The following is a 21938-nucleotide window of genomic DNA, read 5'->3' as shown; positions in this document are numbered from 1 at the left end:
ATGTGTGGTGTGTGTATGTATGGGTGTGTGTATGTATGTGGTGATTATGTGTGTGTTGTGCACGTGTATATATATTTGTATGTGGTGTTTATGTTGTGTGTGTTATATGGGGTATGTTATGTGCGTGTATGTAAGAGTGCATGTGAAGGACTGAGGTTGAAGTCCCGAGTCATCCTTTCTTGTTCATTGAGGCAGAGTCTCTCCTCTGAGATTGCCAGTATGGCTCACCTTGCTAGTTAGGTTAAAGCTCCCCTGCCGAGCCTCTTCTGGCATTACGGGCAGACCATGGTGCCCTGGTGGCATTTCCCTGGGTTTCTGGTTCCCTGAACTCAGGTCCTTACATTTGCACAGCTATCTCTTCAACTGCTGAGCCATCTCCCTGCCTTACCACGACGTCGTGAACTCCCCACAGTAAGCATGTGGATGTCTTCTTTTTCCCCATTAATTATTTATTCACTTTATATACTGATTACAGCCTCACCTCTCTCTTCCCATTCACCCCCTCACACAGCCCTTCTCCCTCCTTCCCATTCTCCTTTGAGAAGGAGGAGCCTCCTCCTGGGTATCAACCCACCCCAGCACAGCAAGTCACTGCAGAACTAGGTGCATCTTCTCTTATTGAGCCTTGACAAGGCAGCCCAGTTAGGGAAATGGGATCCACAGGTAGGCAACAGAGTCAGGGACAGCCCCTGCTCCAGTTGCTGGGGGACCTGCATGAAGATCAGTCTGCACAGCTGCTGTATAAGAAGCATGCGTACTTAAATTAGGCCTCAGATAAATAACTCTTATCAACTACTACCAAATTTTATTTTTGTATATTTAAAAACTGCCATTTATCATTCTTATTATCTTTTTAAAATTATGGTTTCATGTTTTCTCAAGGGTTAGTAATTTTATTCTATATTAGAAAGTTAGATGCTATTCAAAAAAAGCTTTAAGAAATGTTTCTATCACTATATGCCTAGTTACTGGCTTTGTACATTTTGGAGTTTCTATTTCTATGCCCACTGTGCTTGTTACCTCTTCTGTCATCAGCTGACGTGTGAGGTCATTTCTCAGTCCGCAGAGTCGTTGCTATCTCAGCCACCAAACAAAAGAAGATGAGTGTGGTGCATCAGAACTAAATGTGCTTCAGAGACCGCATCTTTAGCTACTGCCCCTTGTGCCATTAGAGACGCCCCCTTTCCTCTACCTGGGCACTTTCACAAATATGGATCATAAAGTAATTTCAGCAAAGCAAAATGTCTGTACAGGACTGGAGAAAGAGTTCAGTGGTTAAGAACACTTGTTGCTCTTGCAGCCAAACTTCGGCTGTTGTGACCTCCTTTTCACATACTCACTCCAAGGTAATAAAGAGCTGTGTTATCATATTGGCCACCCCTTTGACTTATTGATTGGAGCATACAGCCAGGAACAAAGTTTCTGTTTAGGAAAATGCCTTGTGCTGTAAATATGTAGTAAGTAAATGTTTGTAGAATAGGTCAGCAAGGCAAAACATATGTATGTAGGGCTGTGGTAGTTTTTTGGAGATAGTCCTTGGACATTTATTTTCAATTTTTCTATTTTAATGGTTAGCCAGATTACAAGGAAAAATTCTAGATACTGATAGAGTTCCAGATATAATATTGTGTTCGTGTATATATATATATATATATATATATATATATATATATATATATATATATCCCATCCCAAAAGATTAAAGATTAAGATTCTTTGATTCTTAATTTTTTTCAGCTAAGGTCCCACTATGTAGTCCTCACTGGCCTGGGGCTCATTATGAAGAATGCAGAGCAGGCTGGAATGTAACTCTCAGAGATCTATCTGCCAGCCTGGTTTTTCTGAGTGCTGAGATCAAAAGTATGTGTCTCCATGCCTGGGTACATGTACTGGCTGGTTTTGCATGTCAACTTGACACAAGTTGGAATTATCACAGAGAAAGGGTCCTCCCTTGAGGAAATGCTTCCATGAGATCCAGCTGAAAGGCATTTTCTCAATTAGTGATCAAGGATGGGAGGGCCCAATATGGGTGGTGCCATCCCTGGGCTGGTAGTCTTCGGTTCTATAGGAAAGCAAGCTAAGCAAGCCGGGGAGGCAAGCCAGTAAGTAACATCCCTCCATGGCCTCTGCATCAGCTCCTGCTTCCTGACCTGCTTGAGTTCCAGTCCTGACTTCCTTTGGTGATGAACAGCAGTGTGGAAAGTGTAAGCTGAATAAACCCTTTCCTCCCCAATTTGCTTCTTGATCATGATGTTTTATGCAGGAATACAAACCCTGACTAAGACAGTGTTAGATTAATTTTTGAGGATATTTACCTATGGATAATATGATCACAGGTCCTAAGATTTCAAATGGATTATTTCAAAACCATAAAAAGTAATCAGGTTAGCAAGATGATACTCCACAAAATAAAATATAAATTAGTAATTTTCCTTTTAGACCCACTAGATAATGTGATAGCAGGTCTTGTAAAAATGAAAAATTAACATGTAGAGTACATTTAATGAAAATTACCAGAAATATAAAGCAGGTCTTTACAAAGAAGACATCTCATGCTGGTGATTAAAAACTCATACATCAGCATGTCAATTCTTCTAAAATCAACTTATAAATTTAATAAAATTTCTTTGTAAACCACACCAAATTTTCTCAGGATCATCTTGCTCTAAGGACATCAATGAACATAAGCATGTGTTTCACACTCACAGAACAGTCACCGTCATCCAAACACACCCTTAAAATGAAAGCTGAGTATAGATACATATTTTACTTGACACATTTGTAGTGTTTGAGCAACAAAAGAGACAACAAAATTTAAAAGAACAGATTGGTTGCATATTATGGGCTGGGCAATGTATAAGTTTGTGAGCAGTGGATCTCAACCTTCAGGTCACAGATCCTTTGGTGGGATCAAATGACCTTTCTACAGGGGTCGAATGTCAGATATCCTGCCTATCATACATTTATATTATGATTCATAACGTCAGCAAAAGTACAGTTATGAAGTAGCAGTGGAAGTAATTTTATGATTGAGGGGTCACCACAACAAACTGAATGGTCACACGAATTAACATAAGAGTCAGGAAGGCTGATAGTCACTGTGATAGAGACAAAAATCAAACATCCCCAAACAAACAACAGACAGACAGACAAACCTAGAAACAGGAGCTCACTGCAATTGTTGTCAAGTCTGGTGGGAGAGAAGCTCACAGAGAAGGACCATGGTAACAATGAGTCGGTGCATTGATGGTAACTTCTGCAGACTACGATGCAGAGGAGGAGAAGCAATACCTGGAGTCCTACATCCAACTGTATCGGTCTACTTGAGGGACCACAGCAAAATGCAGCCCGAGCCAACTAACCGCAGAGCAAAAGTATTCAGAATTTGTGTCTGTGTTGAACATATAGATATTTTGGTCATTATGTTGTAGACACTGCAATGCATCTCTGTTTCCCTTCTAGTGGGCACTATAAATAATGCTCAGGTGACTTCAGGAAGAAGTGAGGCCCACAGGCTGGGCAGCTGACACAACAGAACTCATCATCTCGAGGTTCTGCAGGCTGAGTACCAGAGATCAAGGGGTCTGCAGTTTGTTTCGGCTCTTGTGAGGTTGCGGTCTTTGACTGGCAGGTAGCCACCTTGGGGCTCTTTCTGCCCAGCATCATTCCTCTCACATGTCTGTGAGCTCTTTACTTCACCTGACAACACCCTTTAGATTAGATCGAGCCAACCTGTCTCCTTTTAATTAATCACAACCTCAAAGGCTCTGTCTTCCAGTTTGTGGGTACCAGGGGTCAGTGCTTCCATAGAGGAAATGTAAAAATATACTGCCATTCACTTCTTGAAAGCAGTCATTAAGATATGGAAGCCCAGAATGGTACACAGGCTTGTAATCCCAGCACTTGCGACACTGAGGCAGGAAGATTGCCACAATTCAAGGCCAGCCTGGGCTTCATGGTAAGTTCCAGTCTAGCCTGGGCTACAGAGTGAAACCCTGATTCAAAACTGCACACACACATACACAACACACAAAGGAGAGAGAGAGAGAGAGAGAGAGAGAGAGAGAGAGAGAGAGAGAGAGAGAGAGAGAGAGAGAGAGAGAGAGGTGAGAGAGAGAGATGTGAGAGCAAGAGAGAAAGCAGTGGGCAGGGAAGGGTGTAAGGGAGAGACACTGGGCCTTTTCCTCATTAGCTACCTTTTTTATTTTGGTTTTGCTCCATGCTGTTTCCTCTTCCAAAAATGTCATTGCCTTTATTGGGCACCAAACTCCTGAATTTGGGGTGATTTTTGTGATTCTCCCGGCATTAATAGTACTGGTCTATTACATGCTATACCGTCGGATTTGGTTTTTCTTTCTTTCTTTAAAAAGTTTATTGTTGGGGCTGGAGAAATGGCTCAGTGGTTAAGAACACTGACTGCTCTTCTGAAAGTCGTGAGTTCAAACCCCAGCAACCACATGGTGGCTCACAATCATCTGTAATGAGATCTGACGCCCTCTTCTGATGTGTCTGAAGACAGCTACAGTGTGCTTACATAAAATAATAAATAAATCTTAAAAAGAAGAACACAGTAAAAAAAAGTTTATTGTTATTAATATATGTATGGTGTGGACTGTGTTCTCTCTTTCCACGTTTATGTGGGTCCTGGAGACTGAACGTAGGGAGTCAGGCTTAGTAGCAAGTGCCTTGACCTCTGCGCTACCCCACCAGCCCTCCAGTGTTTCACCCCCTTCCTCTCTTTTCTTCCTTTCACTACACAGTGTTATTCAGCGTTGCTTTGAGACAGCAAATAGTCAATGAAAGCCAAGAAGGAAAAACCAACCAACCAACCAACCAAAACCACCAAACCAAAACCAACCCAAAAGCTGTTAAGGAGGTACAGGTTAGGTTCTATACCATGTGCAGGTTATTTTCAACAAAATTACAAATATTTTAAACACGATCATTTGGGGATAAGGTATAGACTTACACAAGAAGGCAAACTGTTACACACAGTGTTGACTACTTACTGTGATGGATAAAATCTGCAATTAGTGTCCAGGGGACTTCATGTGCCGAACCCTAAGTGTCTGACTGAAGTGTTGACTTGACTCTATTAGTAATATAAAATGGGATCGTGATAAAGGAAGGAAAAGAAAGCAAACTCCCCACTCCTGGGAACCTTACAGAATACTGAGATAACGGGCTATTTGCCTGTGCACATAGATATGTGTGTGTAACAGGAAGTGGGTGCCTGGGGCTTGCCTCTGTTTTCCAGCTGCTACGATAACCACAGACTGAGTTATCTGTAAGCAGTGGAAGTGTGGTCTCTTGACTGTGGAGGTCAAGGAGCAAATATTGAAGGTTCTGGATTCTTTCCCTTTTTGTGGAGGTGGAGCAGGGAGATGGTCTCCAGGCTTGGTGTAGTCTGTGTGTTTACTCGTGCTCAGAAAAACATACTGATTTTGAAGAAATCCTTTTTGGTGATGCAAGATCTTGTGACACTCCAGGGCCATAGTTTATATGCTATGGTTTAGATATTGGGTACCCTTCAAGGCCCATGTGTTGAAGGACGGAACTCATGGGTGAGACTGGTGGAAGATAGTGGAACATTTAAGAAATGAGGCTTAGTGGGGAGGTTTGAGGTCACTGGAGTGTTCATGAAGGAAACGATCAATCCTGACTGCTTTTCTATGGTTCTTGGCCTGAGGTGAGTAATTTTGCAGGGCTGTGAGCTTCTGGATTTTACCATCTGCTCTTCTCACCAGAGAACTAAAAGCGATAGCTCAGCCTGGTCATGAGTCAAAGCAAACCTTTTCTCCTATAAGTTGATTGTCTCAGGTATTGTTTGTTATAGTAACAAAAGGATGACTAACGTGTTTTATATAAAAAACACATTAAATATTAAAATGTATTATGATTACTTTCTCTGATACTTAATAGTTGTATAAGTTTGTTTTTATTATATAATGCTGGCTTAGAAGGACCTTGGGGAGACAGACTCTTATGATTTTGCTAAATTCTGCTCTTGACTGAGATTTTTGTGTTGCGGTGGATACTTTATACCTTTTCTGTGGACTGTGAAGATTGTGATAATGACCATGATAATTATTCACTTGGTAAAAACTGTTTCTTCCAAAGAAAGCATTGAGGGTTTCTTCCTACAGTGATAAGACTTGGCTTAGCGAGTTGGCAACCCATCTGTTTTTGAGAGGCATACATACAACCGTGTTGTGTCTGCTCTGGAATGATTCTTCACGGGATTTACAGCTTGCTTCTGTTACTGGGATGATATCCATTATTTCTTTCGTACTTCCCTCGACAGTTTTGACTCCCCAGAGTGTTGAGTCAGGGGGAGGAGCAGAGGATTATTTTCACTATGCCAGCCTTTCATTTTGAGGCAGGGTCTCACTTTCTAGGCCAGGCTGGCTTTGGATCCACTTGTCACTCTTCTGCCCCAGCGTCCTGCATGCTAGGAGTATAGGTGTGGGCCACCGCCTCTGGCTTAGCATAGTCTGTGTGTTTATCTCAGTCTCTGAACTTGGATTTCAGAAAAGCAGGAGCTCAGAGGTTGAGGTCGGAAAGATCTTAGTCGAGGCTTCATAGTAATTTTCTGAAGCCGGTGGTTAGAGACCACATCCTTGATAAGGAGGTGATGACTGTTTCAGGTCGTGCCTTCTTCCCTGCCATGGAGCAGGCAAAACCTGCTCTGGTTCTAGATGGTAACAACATCTTGATGTCACTGCAGTAAGAAACAAGCAACCCTGCCATTAAATACCGAGAAGGGCAAGACAGGAAACCATGCCTGGTTGGCTGTTGGGTATTTATTCTGCCAGGACACATTTTTTTCTCAGTGGACCTTCACTCTCTTCAGCCAACAGATAGCTCTTGCATTAGTAAAAATAAAAACGTTATTTTGAGTGAAAGTGCACGGTTGGAAGGGTTGCTCAGAGGTGAAGAGCATTGGTTGCTCTTTCAGAAGAACCAAGTTTGAGTCCCAGAGCCAAAGTGGTGGCTCACAGGCATCTGTAACTTCAGTTCAAGGGAATCTGACGCCTTCTTCTGGCCTCTGCATGAATGCAGTGTACCAATATGCATGTAGACAGAACACGCATACACACATACGTAAGGAAAATCTCAAGATAAAACAAAGGTGCTTATACAGAGGCCATTTGCTTTTGCTGCTAAGCAGAATCTCATTTGTGAAATATTTTCCCCATCAAACAAAACTATATTTATATGCAATATGGAAGGCAGCTATGCTTGCCACGGTGCCACCAGTGCAACTAGGATGCAGTGTAGACAAACACAGGAAACAACACATGAACAACACAGGAAAACTCCCGAGGAGTCCATGACTTAATGCAATACGAGTTAACATTGAAATGTTCATCCTTTCTGTGGGCATGCATATTGTTTTAATAAAGTGCTATTCCTACAAATATTACTTTAAATTCTGCTTTTTTTCTACCCTATAGTGTATTTATTCATATTTCAAAATGCTCTTGAAGTAATATGAGAGAAAATCCAACCAAAACAGTAGACCAAGGGCATAAATATATTAATTAATATTATATTATTAATGCATACAATCAAATGCCTCACTACCAAAACTTTCTCTTATCAGATGGAGGAAGACTAAATTTGACAGTCTCAAGCACTGGTCAAAAGAAAGTGGCAAGTTTGTATTGGGCTAGCCAAATGTCTAATGGGATAGCCATCATGGAAGCCAATAAACAGAGCTAAGATTAACAATTCTGTTCCTGGACTTAGATGTTAGACACATCCTCAAAGCTGTGTCTATGGAGACGTACAAAAGGATACTTACCACAGCCAGGCATGCCTCAAATTATTTACATAGCAAAAATCATAATAGTAAAAATAATTGAAAACAAATTTTCAATAGTAGTCAAAGTAGATAAGGGAACAAAATATGCAGTTCTGGTAAGCTACAACATGAACACAAGTATATTATGAAACTGAATGGCTCTGTTTCTGTTGGCATAGGCAATCTTCAAAGTACAACTTCAAATAGAAAAAAGGCAAGTTACAGAATTATGTAGAGAGAAAGATACCGTGGTTGCTTATGTAGATGTTTAAAACGTCACAGAGACCTGGAAGCAAACAGACAATTTATCATAGTGACTGCATCTAGGGAGGAGGGTAAGAGAGATGACAAGAGTAGGACTGGAACTACACACACACACACACACACACACACACACACACACACACACACACACCAATGCATATGCATCCATACCCATAGATAAAAAATAAATATTAAAAAAACAAGATCAATTAGGGAGTAGTTTGTAGACTGACTGGGGGGAACATGAGATTGAGCTTGAATAAACAAACACCTTTAAAAGCTTAGGCAAAGAGTTTGTAAAACACCAACCAACAGGTTGAAATGGAAGTTGAGGAAAAATCCTTGTAGGAGCCAACTGTGTTGAGACTTGATAGGGAAGGAAAGGGTCAAAGAGAAGCCAATAATCCCTGCTTTATTAAGCTGCAGAGTAAAGACACAGAGAGTGTGAGGAGAGGCGGGGAGAAAGGAGGTTCTTGTAGTATGCAGAATGGGTGAATGAACAGGATGTGCTGCAGGAACTGAGCGAGTGCTTAAGGTTCGTAGGTGAAAGTGTATGGTGGGTTAAATTGACTGCTACATTGTGGACCTAAAACCATCTAGGAAGCAAGCCCTAGGGCATATCTGTGAGACCATTAATTGAGATGAGAAGCCCTGCTTTGCCAAGGAACCACACTATTCCCTGAATTTAGCCTCTGAATTAAATGAAAAGGAGAAAACACCACTATTGCACTTTACTTTGGGGCTAACCAACGGGTATCTAACTGGACTCATGGACCACTAAATAGGGGGAATTCAGGCCTGAGGATGGAATCCTAACCAACTCTCTGGGGCTAGGGAGGTCATGGGCCCTAGAGGGGAACCTAATCATGCCACTAGCCTAAACCAGGGCAGTTTCTTTTCTTTCTTTCTTTCTTTCTCTCTCTCTCTCTCTCTCTCTCTCTCTCTCTCTCTCTCTCTCTCTCTCTCTCTCTCTTTCTTTCTTTCTTTCTTTCTTTCTTTCTTTCTTTGAACTCACAGAGATATGCCTACATCTTCTCCCTTACTGCTGGGGTTAAAGGTGTGTGCCACCATGTCTGGCTTAAGTGTAACAACTTCTTCTTCTTCTTCTTCTTCTTCTTCTTCTTCTTCTTCTTCTTCTTCTTCTTCTTCTTCTTCTTCTTCTTCTTCTTCTTCTTCTTCTTCTTCCTCCCCCTCCCCTCCTCCTTCCCCTTCCCCTTCTCCTTCCCCTTCTTTTCTCCTTCTCCCCCTCCTTCTCCCTTTCTCCTCCTCCTCCTCCTTCTTCTTCTCCTCCTCCTCCCCCTCCTCCCCCCTCCTCCTCCCCCTTCCCCTTCTCCTTTTCTCCTTCTCCCCCTCCTTCTCCTTTTCTCCTTCTCCCCCTTCTCCTTTTCTCCTTCTCCCCTCCTTCTTCTTTTCTCCTTCTCCCACTCCTTCTCCTTTTCTCCTTCTCCCCCTCCTTCTCCTTTTCTCCTCCTCCTCCTCCTTCTTCTCCTCTTCCCCCTCCTCCTCCCCCTTCGCCTTCTCCTTCCCCTTCTCCTTCCCCTTCTCCTTTTCTCCTTCTCCCCCTCCTTCTCCTTTTCTCCTTCTCCCCCCTTCTCCTTTTCTCCTTCTCCCCCTCCTTCTCCTTTTCTCCTTCTCCCCCTCCTTCTCCTTCTTCTTCTAATTATATTTTATTTGTAATTCATTTTTTACACTCCATATTTCATTCCCCACCCCTCCCCATCCACCTCCAACTGCTCCACATCCCACACCTCCTCCCCACCTCACCCCGTCTTCATATGGATGCCCCCACCACCCACCCACCTGATCTCCAAACTCCCTGGGACCTCCAGTCTCTTGAGGGTGAGGTGCATCATCTCTGAATGAACACAAACCTGGAAGTCCTCTACTGTATGTGTGTTGGGGGCATCATATCAGCTGGTGTATGCTGTCTGTCTGGTGGTCCAGTGTTTGAACGATCTCAGGGGTCTAGGTTAATTAAGACTGCTGGTCCTCCTACAGAATTGCCCTTCTCCTCAGCTTCTTTCAGCCTTTCCTAATTCAACAGCAGGGGTCAGCTGCTTCTGTCCATTGGTTGGGTGCAAATATCTGCATCTGACTCTTTCAGCTGCTTGTTGGGTCTTTTCGAGGACAGTCATGATAGGTCCCTTTTTGTGAGCACTCCATAGCCTCAGTAATAGCGTCAGGCCTTGGGATCTCCCCTTGAGCTGGATCTCACTTTGGGCCTGTCGCTGGACCTTCTTTTCCTCAAGTTCCTCTCCATTTCCACCCCTGTAATTTTTTCAGACAGAAACAATTATGGGTCAGAGGTGTGACTGTGGGATGGCAACCCATAAGTTCTAACTGCATTCAAAGTACTTAAACTTATGTCCACAGATAAGTGCAACTTTCAACCTTCAGATGGTAATAGTTTTCATCCTGTGCTTTGTGACTCTTGGGATTTGCATATCAGATACCCTACATATCAGATATTACATTATAATCATAATGGCAGCAAAATTACAGTTACACACTCATCTTTTCCTATGGGGATCTGATCTTCTGCTCCCTGTCTTGTGTATCCTATGGGCTCCCTGGTGCTGTTCCACATTCATCAAATTATTAGACACATGGGACATCCATGTTCTTGCAGCTGAGTGTCCCTGTCATTGTAGTATTCTCAACAGCTGTGCAGGATGTTATTGTCTTTCTGTACTCTGGGGACCACCGCCCTTCATTTCTACCATGGTCATATATGGTCATCTTGACTCAAAGATGCTTCCCACACTCAAAGGCATCCTTGATGCCCAGCTTCCCTCTTGCAGCTCTGTTCTTCTCATTAGTCTTGTCTATCACACCTGTTGATAGAGTTGTCCCCTTGACTTCTATTTTTCTGTCATGTTTTCTATCATTTTCTAGCATCGCTTTCTCAAAGCCTAGAACATGCCTTTTCCCATTTAAGTATCACACAAGCTCCTTATCCCATCTGCATGATTGTATTTGACTTGGGCCACCCGGCCTAGCCCCAATCTAAGTTAATGTGCAACCTAGGCTTTCCCCAACACCTGCCTTTTCCTGCCCTTTCTCATTGGAACCAGAGTGCTGTGAGACCAAGGCCATAGCATCCTATCACTGCCTGCCCTACCACTGTATCACTTGGTACCTACTGATATCTTATAATCCTTCCATTGCTTACTACTCTGGCCATCTCCTATCACCTATGAAAGGAAGCTCTTGTATACTTTTGTCTCTCCCTAAGTTACCATTATATTGTAAAATGGGCAGTGTCTCACTTAGAAATAGCCAACCCTCACCTTCCTTCAGAAAACAGGCAACTCAATATATCAGTTATATTCTCTCTCTTACCTCTGTCTCTGTCTGTCTGTCTCTTTCTGTGTCCTCTCTCTCTCTTTCTCTCTCTTTCCCTCTCTCTTCCTCTCCTCCCATATACCATATACTACTTTCCATTATTTGTGTGTACCTGTTGTGGTTTCTGAATGCATATTGTTTTATTTTCTTATATAGTTGTTTTTGTACTTACTAAGGCTCATACCTAGAATCCTGTTTGGATCAGTGTTCATGGTTTTGTCTGAGAATGCCCCAGATTTTGTCCTTTCAGGGAATTTTTTTTCTCAGGTTCCCCAAAGAGGAGTGAGTGAATCTCTTCTTGGCTCTTATCACATCTCTGGACTGACCCACTTCTGTATGGGCATGATGCTTTTGCTCCTCTGTGTTGCTTCCACTATTTCCAAGTGTGCTCTCTGGAGATGAATGCTGCCTTCGCCAGTTATGTCTGTGTGGCCTCTGGGTCATCCACAGCAGAATTCCAGCAGGAGCTCAGTGTGTGTGTGGGGGGTGGGTGTGGCAAGAGACAGGTGGTGAGTCAGGGTACTGAGTGGCCTGGATGGGCCTTCGCTATGGACTGGCCTTGTACAATCTGTGTGCTTCAGATTAAGTCATCGTTCCTGCATTGTCACCTGTGATGGTTGTTTTTTGTCAAATTGACACAAATCTCAATATATCTAAGAAGAGGAAATCTCAGCTAAGGAACTGATGTGGCAATATCTGTTGGGCAATTTTTAAATTGCTGATTGATGTGGGAGAACCCAGCTCCCTGTAGGCAGTGCCATCCCTGAGCTGGTGGTCATCCTAGGTGCTGAAGACAGCAGCCTGAGCAAGACATAAGAGCAAGCCAGTAAGCAGCACTCCCCCCATGTACCAATCCTGAAGTGAGTTCTAGGCCTGACTTTCTGGGATGATGAGACTGCGAGCTACAAGATGAAATCAAATCGTTCCTCCCCAAGAAGCTCTTGTTCACGATGTTTTATCACAGCAATAGAAAGATAGCTAAGACCATTTCCTAATAATGTCTTATCCTCCACATCTCTGAGTCAGTGACATCACTATGTTCCTGTATAAACCACTGTATGAGGTTTTATAGAGTTCTGACCAATTACTAAGACCCAAATACTTCATCGGTGAAGGAACCAGTGTGGCTCAAGTTGAATGATCTCTTGGGAATGGAAGCTAGAAGTGGAGTCTGGGATGAATGTAGGAGTTTTCAAACAACTTGTATACATGTAGGAATAGGGTTGATGACCAATATTAGAGATCAAGTTGAGATTCTGTAGCAAGAATTAGTAATGCAAATAATCTACTTTATCCTCTACAGAGCTACCAGATTGGCCTTTCTAAAATTCATGTCAGATGAAGCCATTCTCTTCTTTAAAATCTTCAGTGTGTTGGGAAATATTTTAAAAAAGAACTGCAAGTTCCCACGCTATGCCTGACAGGGCCAGGCCACATGGCTTTAGCGGGGTGTTCTCATCTTAGTAGATGCTCTGGCCTGGGGCTCCAAGACGTGTCCACCCTACTTGCTAATTTCCTTAGGCAGGTCATTGCCACACCATCCCCATGCAATAACCACCCACTTTGCAGTTAGATGTCACAATACCCAGTAACCCGGTAAAATCAAAACTCTAGAAGCTTATAATTAATCAGTCAGGTTTATATATCAATATATTCTCAATTCACAAGATGCCCACACAATAAATTCAGATAGATAATGGTATAAGCTGCCCACCTAGATTAGACAAGTTACCCCAATTACTCTATCCCTATATGATATTATAGCTACCTGTGGCTATTTAAAGCCACGCCAAATCTGAATCATCCTGTTCATCATTTATCTTGCTTCCTCCTTTCTACCTGTCTTCTCCATCTCCGTCTCTGCCACTCCTCGCTCTGCCTCCCTTTTCCCTGTCCAATCACAGGCTTCTTGTTGTATAAATAATTAAATTAATTGGACAGGGAAAAATCCTGCTACACTTCAGATTCCTCATTTCCTTTGGGAAGAAAAATGAGCCCTATCCCAACAAAGTGCCCTAACTTTCACATCCTGTTCTTCAGGACCTCTCTGGGTGTGGAAACTAAATCAGACTAACTTCTACGATCCAGGTGGGTCTCCCTCTTCCACCTTTTAGTTATGAGTGCCCGTTTCCACTGGAAAACCCTTACCTATGTGTGCCCCTCATTTTCCATTTACTTTCACGGTTCCTCTGTTGATCCCATGACCTATTGATGAATGAGAGGGGTTTGAAAACAACTTGACATTGGTCAAATGAGGTGTGTGTGTGTGCCTATGTCTCTGTGAGTTTAACATTCTAGTACCTAGGTATAAACTATAGCTTTTTTTTTTTTTTTTTTTTTTTTTGGTTTTTCGAGACAGGGTTTCTCTGTGTAGCCTTGGCTGTCCTGGCACTCACTTTGTAGACCAGGCTGGCCTCGAACTCAGAAATCCGCCTGCCTCTGCCTCCCAAGTGCTGGGATTAAAGGCGTGCGCCACCATGCCCGGCCTAAACTATAGCTTTTATAGTGATAATTTTATTCTTAAAAATGTTACATTTATTAATTTGTTCTATTTTTGGAGATTCTTTAGGCTTCTTTCTATATACTATTTTGTCATTTGCAAATAAGAGTTTTCATTCCTCTTCATTATTATTAGAATGGACGTTTTTCATTCTGCGCACCTGTAGACACTGACTGATCCTACCTAATTTGTTCAGAGATTTTTATCAAGGATGTTGACTTTTTAAAAATGTCTTCTGTAGAGACTCTAGCTACAGCTTGTGGCTGGGAAGGGAGACGGAGGCCACAGCTCAGGCAAAGTGAAGCTGCAGTAGTAGCAGTAGGAAGATGTTGGGTGAAAACGAGCAGCAGGAGCAAACTATCGCCGAGGACCTGGTCGTGACCAAGTATAAGATGGGGGGCGACATCGCCAACCGGGTGCTTCGATCTTTGGTGGAGGCATCTAGCTCAGGTGTGTCTGTGGTGAGCTTGTGTGAGAAAGGTGATGCCATGATTATGGAAGAGACAGGGAAGATCTTCAAGAAGGAAAAGGAGATGAAGAAAGGTATTGCCTTTCCTACCAGCATTTCTGTAAATAACTGTGTGTGTCACTTCTCCCCTTTGAAGAGTGACCAGGACTATATACTCAAGGAAGTTGACTTGGTAAAAATTGACCTTGGGGTTCATGTGGATGGCTTCTTTGCCAATGTGGCTCACACTTTTGTAATTGGTGTAACTCAGGGGACCCAGGTAACAGAGTGGAAAGCAGATGTCATTAAGGCCGCTCATGTATGCACTGAAGCTGCCTTAAGATGGGTCAAACCTGGAAACCAGAACACACAAGTGACTGAAGCATGGAACAAGGTCGTTCACTCATTTCACTGCACACCAATAGAAGGTAGGCTGTCACACCAATTGGAGCAGCATGTGATTGATGGAGAGAAGACGATTATCCAGAACCCTACAGACCAGCAGAAGAAGGACCAGGAAAAGGCAGAATTTGAGGTGCATGAGGTTTATGCTGTGGATGTCCTCGTCAGCTCAGGAGAAGGCAAGGCCAAAGATGCAGGACAGAGAACCACCATCTACAAGCAAGACCCCTCTAAACTATATGGCCTGAAAATGAAAACTTCACGTGCCTTTTTCAGTGAGGTGGAACACTGTTTTGATGCCATGCCGTTTACTTTAAGAGCATTTGAAGATGAGAAGAAGGCTCGAATGGGTGTGGTAGAGTGTGCCAAACATGAGTTACTGCAGCCATTTAACGTTCTCTATGAGAAAGAGGGTGAGTTTGTAGCCCAGTTTAAATTTACAGTTCTACTCATGCCTAATGGCCCCATGCTGATAACCAGTGGTCCCTTTGAGCCTGACCTGTACAAGTCTGAGATGGAGGTTCAGGATGCAGAGCTGAAGGCTCTTCTCCAGAGTTCTGCAAGTAGAAAAATCCAGAAAAAGAAGAAAAAGAAGGCCTCCAAGATTGCAGAGAACACCACCAGTAGAGAAACCTTAGAAGAGAATGGAGCTGGGGACTGAGGTGGGTCCCCTCCCCAGCTTGCCATTCCTGCCTCACCCCCTCCCACTGCACCCCAGGCTCTGTCAAGTGCAGTTTGTCTTCTCCACCCAAGACTACCAGCAGAGCGGGGGTCTTCAGCCCTCATCCCGGTCCCCAACCCACCCACCCACTCCTTTCAACAAAAAAACCAACTCCAACTGACTCTGGTGTTGGGAGGCCAGGCTTCCCAGCCACCGAAGACTAATTTTAGTAGAAAAAGAAATTGAACAATAAAATCAGGAGTCAAAATTCAAAAAAAAAATGCCTTCTTGCATCCACTAAGATGATCATATGACTTTTATCCTTGTTAGTAACAAAGATAAAACAAGGTAATTCTAGCCTTCTAGAAAGTGGGAAAATCCCTTCCTCTTTGGTTTTTGAATAACTTAAAGAAGCCTGACACCATTTCTTCATTAAATAATTGATCTTATTCATTTTCTCTAGGCTTTTCTCTGATGGGATTTTTTTTAATATTGATTACACATCAGTACTTGATAGTAACATGTTTAGGTTTTCTGTTTCTTCATGACTTAATCTTGATGAAATGTGTGCATCTATGGATTTCTCCCGCTTCTAGGCTATCATATTTTATCATATTTGTTGCTATGTGGGTTTTTTTTGTAATAATCTGTTTTATCTTTTGCATCCTGTATTATCAGTTGTAATGTCTCTCTTTTGTTAATCTTTGATTTCATTCAGTAGATTTATTCATCCTTTTTGCTTATCAGGTTTGCTTCTTTTTTTTCGAAGAACAAGCTCTTTTGTTGTCTTCTGTAGCTTTCAGTCTCTATTTCTTTTCTTTTGGCTTTGGCCTTAGTTATTTCTTTCCTTTTATTAATTTTGAATTTGTCTTGTACTTGAATTTGTTTAGCTCCTTGAGAACAGTGGGAGGAGCGAGGGATTCCTCTAGTGCAGCAATTCTCACGCTTCCCAGTGCTTCCACCCTTTAGTACAGTCCCTCCTGTTGTGGGACCTCCAACCCGAAAATGATTCTTGTTGCTACATTATAACTGTAAGTTTGCTACAGTCATGAATCATAATGTAAACATCTGTGTTTTCTGATGGTCTTAAGCGACCTCTGTTATTGTAACCTCCACAGATTGAGAACCTTTGTAGTGAACAGCTGTTCACTGAAGGACTTCCTGACTCTCTGATGTGCACTGACTGCATAAGCTCTGCTTTTAGTTTTCCCTTCTCTGTATCCCACATAACTCAGGATGCTGTGCTGCACTTTTGTTTCAGGAAAAATGAAAATTTCCTACTAATTTTTTTCATTCAGCTATTGACTGTCCAAAAGTAAGTTGTTTGTTTCCTATATATTTATATAGCTTCCAAAGTTTTTCTTGTAACTGATTTCTACTTAAAGTGCACTGTAGTCCAATAAGGTACTTAATATGATTTGTTACGATTTGGTTTGTGACTTGTCTTGGAAAAATCTGTATTCTGCAGCTACTGGACAGAAAGCTCCATAGAAGGCTATCTGGTTCTTTTGTTCTGGTGTATGGTTTCTTATACTTACTTTTCAAGTGTTTTTCACTTTATTTTGTTGTTATTGTTTTTTTAAAGAACAATATTTATTTATTTATTTATTTATTTATTTATTTATTTATTTATTTATTTAATGTATATGAGTACACTATTGCTGTCTGCAGACACACCAAAAGAGGGCCTCTGATCCCATTACAGATGGTGGTGAGCCACCATGTTGCTGGGAATTGAACTCAGGACCTCTGGAAGAGCAATCAGTGCTCTTAACCACTGAGCCATCTCTCCAGCCTGCATTTGTACTTTAAAAATTAATTTAGTCTTAGACCATTTCATATGTGCATATAATACATTCTGGTCAAAATCACCCTCATACCATCTTTGACACCATTCCCCCCGCCCCCTCCAACAGTCCTACCAACAAGTACCTCATGATCATATCTTCTTGGTTTTGCTTTATGGCCATGGTGTTTAACCAAGGCTATCCATATGGGCATAAGTAGGGAACAGAGACAACTCAACTGTGACTATATCACTAAAGACAAAGACTCCCCATCTTCCAGCAGCAATCAGTTGCCACAGCTCCTTGGCAGCTGAGGGGCCCTAAGAAGGTTGACTGGTCCAGTCTTGTGCAGGCCTGGTGCAACAAGCACATCATGGCCCGAAGACAACATTGTATAATCTTCTTCTCTATTGTCTACTTCTTACCTTCTTCCTGCTCCCTCTTCTGTGATGTTTCCTGATATTGGAAAGGGTGATATGGATGTCCAGTTTCAGGCTGGGCACTCATCCGTCATAGATTCCCAGCCTCAACCAGCCATGCACCTCTGCATTAACCACTGTTCACTGAAAAGAAATGTGTCCCTGACAAATCTGAGAGTAGAACCACTCTATCATTGTAGGAGGCTGTTTAACAACATATCCATAGAGCAAAACAGCATCGGTAGGTTTACCCTTAGGGTCTACAGTCTCCCCAGACACGGGCTTATGGACAGATCCACAGCACCAGATATGAGCTCCCTTCCTATAGAGTGGGCTTCATATCCAATCAGAATGAAGGCGGTTACATTCAGAGCAATCACTGATACCAGTGGGCCTGGGAACTTGGTATTGTACCAGGTAAGGCCCATAGCTAGGGATGAAGGCTGATGACTTTTCTTCTTTAGCTGCTCGCATATCAACTTCTATTCCATGAAAGCTGGCATCAGGGAGGGAGCTTCCAGCTTAGCTCCACCATGATCTTTCTGTCCAAATCCAAACTATGTGTTATCTTCAGCTCAAAGGTTTTGCTGTCTAGCTCCTTATGATCAACAAAGAAGAGCAGCAATAAACTAAACTATTAGGGGGCCTCCTTGACCAATCGCTCAGAGGGAAATACTTCAAACCTGGCATTGCTGCTTCCATTTAATAACATGTGGCCTCTCCGACTCTATACACTGTGTATTAAGAACCAAGGCTACAGTAAAGCTTCACGAAGCGACCGGGCTGCCAGAAACACCTCACACTCATTATGCTTTGGATTTGGAACTAATGTTTGGTCACACTGAGGATCTTTTCACTGTGACCAAAAATGTTGTGACCCCAGCATTCAGTTATGTTACCCTCAAGTGGGGTTGGAACCTATGATTTAAAATGCTTTCTCATGCCTAGACTCGTAGAGACTTGAAGTGCCAGGGTCAGGGGGATACCTGGGTGAGGGGCTCCACCAGCACAGAATAGAAGGGGAGGGAGAATGGAGGAAAGAAAGTGGGAGGGGTGACCAGAAAGGGGTCAGTGAGCAGGATGTAAAGTGAATAAGTAAAAAATAAATAAAATTTTAAAAATAAAATGCAATTTGAGACATTTTTATTCATTTAATAATATATAGATCTGTAATACCATTATTTTATATATAGATGCATAATCTTCTTATTGTATATACTTAACAATAAACTGACATGTTTATTAAGCAGAATTTTTGATTTTATGCCAAATCTGAGGTTTTGAGTGCTTTAAGGGAGCAATGTAAGAGCTAGTATAGTTGAATGTTTTCATTGTATAGTTTATCTTGAAAATGATATTTAGTAATATTTCATCGAACATGAAAAAATAAAATGCTTCTTCAATGAGGGATAAAAGCCACCCTTATCTGTGGGTATAAAGATATGTATTTAGAATATAGTTAGAAATTATATTGGCTTAAGAAATGGCAGTAGTAGTTTCTTCTCTAGAGTCTATGACTTATCTAGCCCTGGTTTGTTGTTCTACAGTACCTACCTATTGGGTGGGCTTTTAGCACAATTAGACAGTTGTTAGTTACCCCCAAGATAAAAGCATCATTATAGTACCATCTGGTCTACCTAGCTGGGCCTGTCCCTGTGGTCTATAGGTGTCACAGCTGGGTGGTGTTGACTACTTGCTTTCACTGGCACCTTGTACAGCACCTTAGATAATATGAGAATTAAAAGTTAGGGTCTAGGGTAGATTTTACCTTCACTATGTCTTTGCTGATCGCTGGTTTAAGGATACAACTTATGCCCCATTTCTCTGTTGTTTGTCATGGATTGTCTATTACATTACAGTTATCATTATTTTGTATACTCCTGTTCTTTTGTATTACAACTGTTATGGTTGTGTTGTATGTAATGGTTATTGTCTTGCATAAAACTATTATTGTATTTTCTCTTACTCCAGTTATATTACTCTCTGCTTCTTGTTGAGTATCTCATCACAACAACGAATAACGTAGCTAAAATACCTCCTATGAGTACTTTCTGTTACAATTTTAATTTAACCCAGTATATTTTGGAGCTCAAGAGTTTGATTTAAAAAAAATGTTTCCATCTCTTAATTTTCTCAACATATTGAAATATTTTTTAGAGTTTGCTTCAAATTCATTGAGTTTCCTTAAAATCATTACTTTAAATTCGCTTAAGTTTCCCCATGCTACATATTATCTAGGTAGTTTCTGACACCTTAGTAAGTGAGGTTAAAGTTCTTGTTGCCTAGACTTTGTCTGGGTACCATAGTCTTCCTAACTCAGCTCTGTGCTAAGTCAGGGTTTGTTTGCCTGTGGGTTCAGGAAGAATGAGAATAATACTTAAAAAGAGTTATCCGTTGCCATAGCAACCCTCTGGTGCCAGGGTGAGCGTAGATATTGTGCTTATAGTTACCTGCTTGTGATCTGACACTACAAGATTTGCCTTGTTCCAGGAACAGTTAGTTACCATAGGTGGAGCTGCTTCAGTTCCTGTTTGACCTATATCAATGGCACACGTGTGACCAATCTGTACCACACTCAAGGCCTACAACACATCCAGAGCAGAACAACAACACCCACATGCACACATGCAAGTATATATAAGTAAAACCTGCTAAGTTCATTCTTGTTTCAAGGCTGATCACTTTTCACGGGGCAGCCAATAAGAGTATTCATCCCTGGGAGAGGACAATTCTCCTCCTCCCATCAGCCAATAGTTGCCTGTGGTTTGTCTTGGGGGGTGGTGCACCTTGAGGACCTCCCCCTTCCATGGTAACATGTCCACTGATGTTTCGATTGTTCAACCTTGTTTATGCGGCCATTTCTGGGAGAGACTATCTCATAGCAATTTTTCTGGTATTCTTAAGAGAACATTTTGCCTTTGCAGAAGACCTGGGTTCAGGATTCAGCATCCAGATGGCAGCTCACAATGGTCTGTAAGTTTAGTTCCAAGGGATGTTATGCCCATTTCTGATCTCTGCTAGCTCCTACATCTACATGGTGCACAAACACACACATACTAATATTAAATATCAAACACACACATACTAATATTAAAACATACTCTTTGTTTTGGGAGCAGCATGATAATGAAGGTAAACATGCCTAATCACTACACTGTGAGAGGTGCAATATAGAGGAAAGACCAAAGCTGATCAAGGTTCTTAGACTTTAGAGACCTTAACATGATTTCTTTCCAGGAAGATTAATTCTATAGATGACAGAGCATTCCTCAGATGGAGGGAGGGCATTTCTGGTTCACTGCTATCTTTACTTGTGTGTGTGTGCTTCGTGTATATGTGTGTACATGTGTGTGCCCAGGAGGTGCAAGTTCAGGCGTGTGTGGAGGCCAAAGGTTGACACTGGTGTCTTCCTCAGTTACTATCTGCTCATGGAATCTGGAGCTTGTCAATTCAGGGATCCTCCTGTCTCTGCCTGGCCAGCACTGGCATTGTAGGCTAGCATCAATAAACATAGCATTATGTGGGCTCTGGGGCTGATACTTGGGACCTCATGGTTGCATGGAAAGCACATTGCAACTGAGCCATCTGCTGGCCTAACTCCACCTTTCTTTAAATTTCTTCCCATGCTTGTAAACACAGAACATGCTTTGTAGTGATTCTTTTGGACTTCCAGTAAATGACCAATGAATCCAGTTAAGGAGACAATATTCTCATTGTCTTGAAAGTTTAGACTAGTATAAATCCATGCAGTAAGATCTAGAAGCTATTATGCACATCTTCAAACTGCAGCAGAAGTCTTGGCCATTAACATTCTATTTTATTATGTCTGTGTATATGGTCTGTATATGTGTGTTTGCATGTATTTGTTGCTGTGTATGGGTACATGTATGTACATACATGTGGAGGCCATAGGTCGATGTCAGGTGTCTTCCTTGATCTCCTTTCACCTTATATTTTGAGGCAGAGTCTCTCTTCTGGAATTCATTCATTTGGCCAGTCTCGCGAGCCATTTGCTAGAGAATCCTAGCCTTCCTGTTCTGGGATCTCAGGCAGATTGCTAAGCATAGATTTCAGGAGTCTAACCCAGGTCCTCATGCTAACCTGGCAAGTTCATTACCTATATACTGAGCCTTCTTCCCAGGCCCTGCATTACTCTAATATATTCTCCAGATACTAGAATCTGGACAATGCCTTGCCCGTCTCCCTCTCGCACTTCTCCACTGTCCTCCTTGTTCTCCTTTGACATCCTCCTTTCTGTCTGTCTCTTCCACACTCTCATTTTGACAGAGTTTTACAGCATTCTGT

At 42.1% G+C, this 21938-nt stretch overlaps 1 pseudogene; it reads left to right on the top strand.

The window, feature by feature from the left end:
• Positions 1 to 14242: 14242 nt before the first annotated feature.
• LOC110294779 (proliferation-associated protein 2G4 pseudogene) lies at positions 14243 to 15427 on the top strand (annotated as a pseudogene).
• Positions 15428 to 21938: the final 6511 nt, after the last annotated feature.

Source organism: Mus caroli, unplaced genomic scaffold, assembly GCF_978045245.1.
Source record: "Mus caroli unplaced genomic scaffold, Mus_caroli_1 scaffold_4, whole genome shotgun sequence".
Classification (NCBI taxonomy): domain Eukaryota; kingdom Metazoa; phylum Chordata; class Mammalia; order Rodentia; family Muridae; genus Mus; species Mus caroli.
The sequence above is the reverse complement of the archived record's forward strand: the minus strand, read 5'-3'. Positions and strand labels throughout refer to the sequence as shown.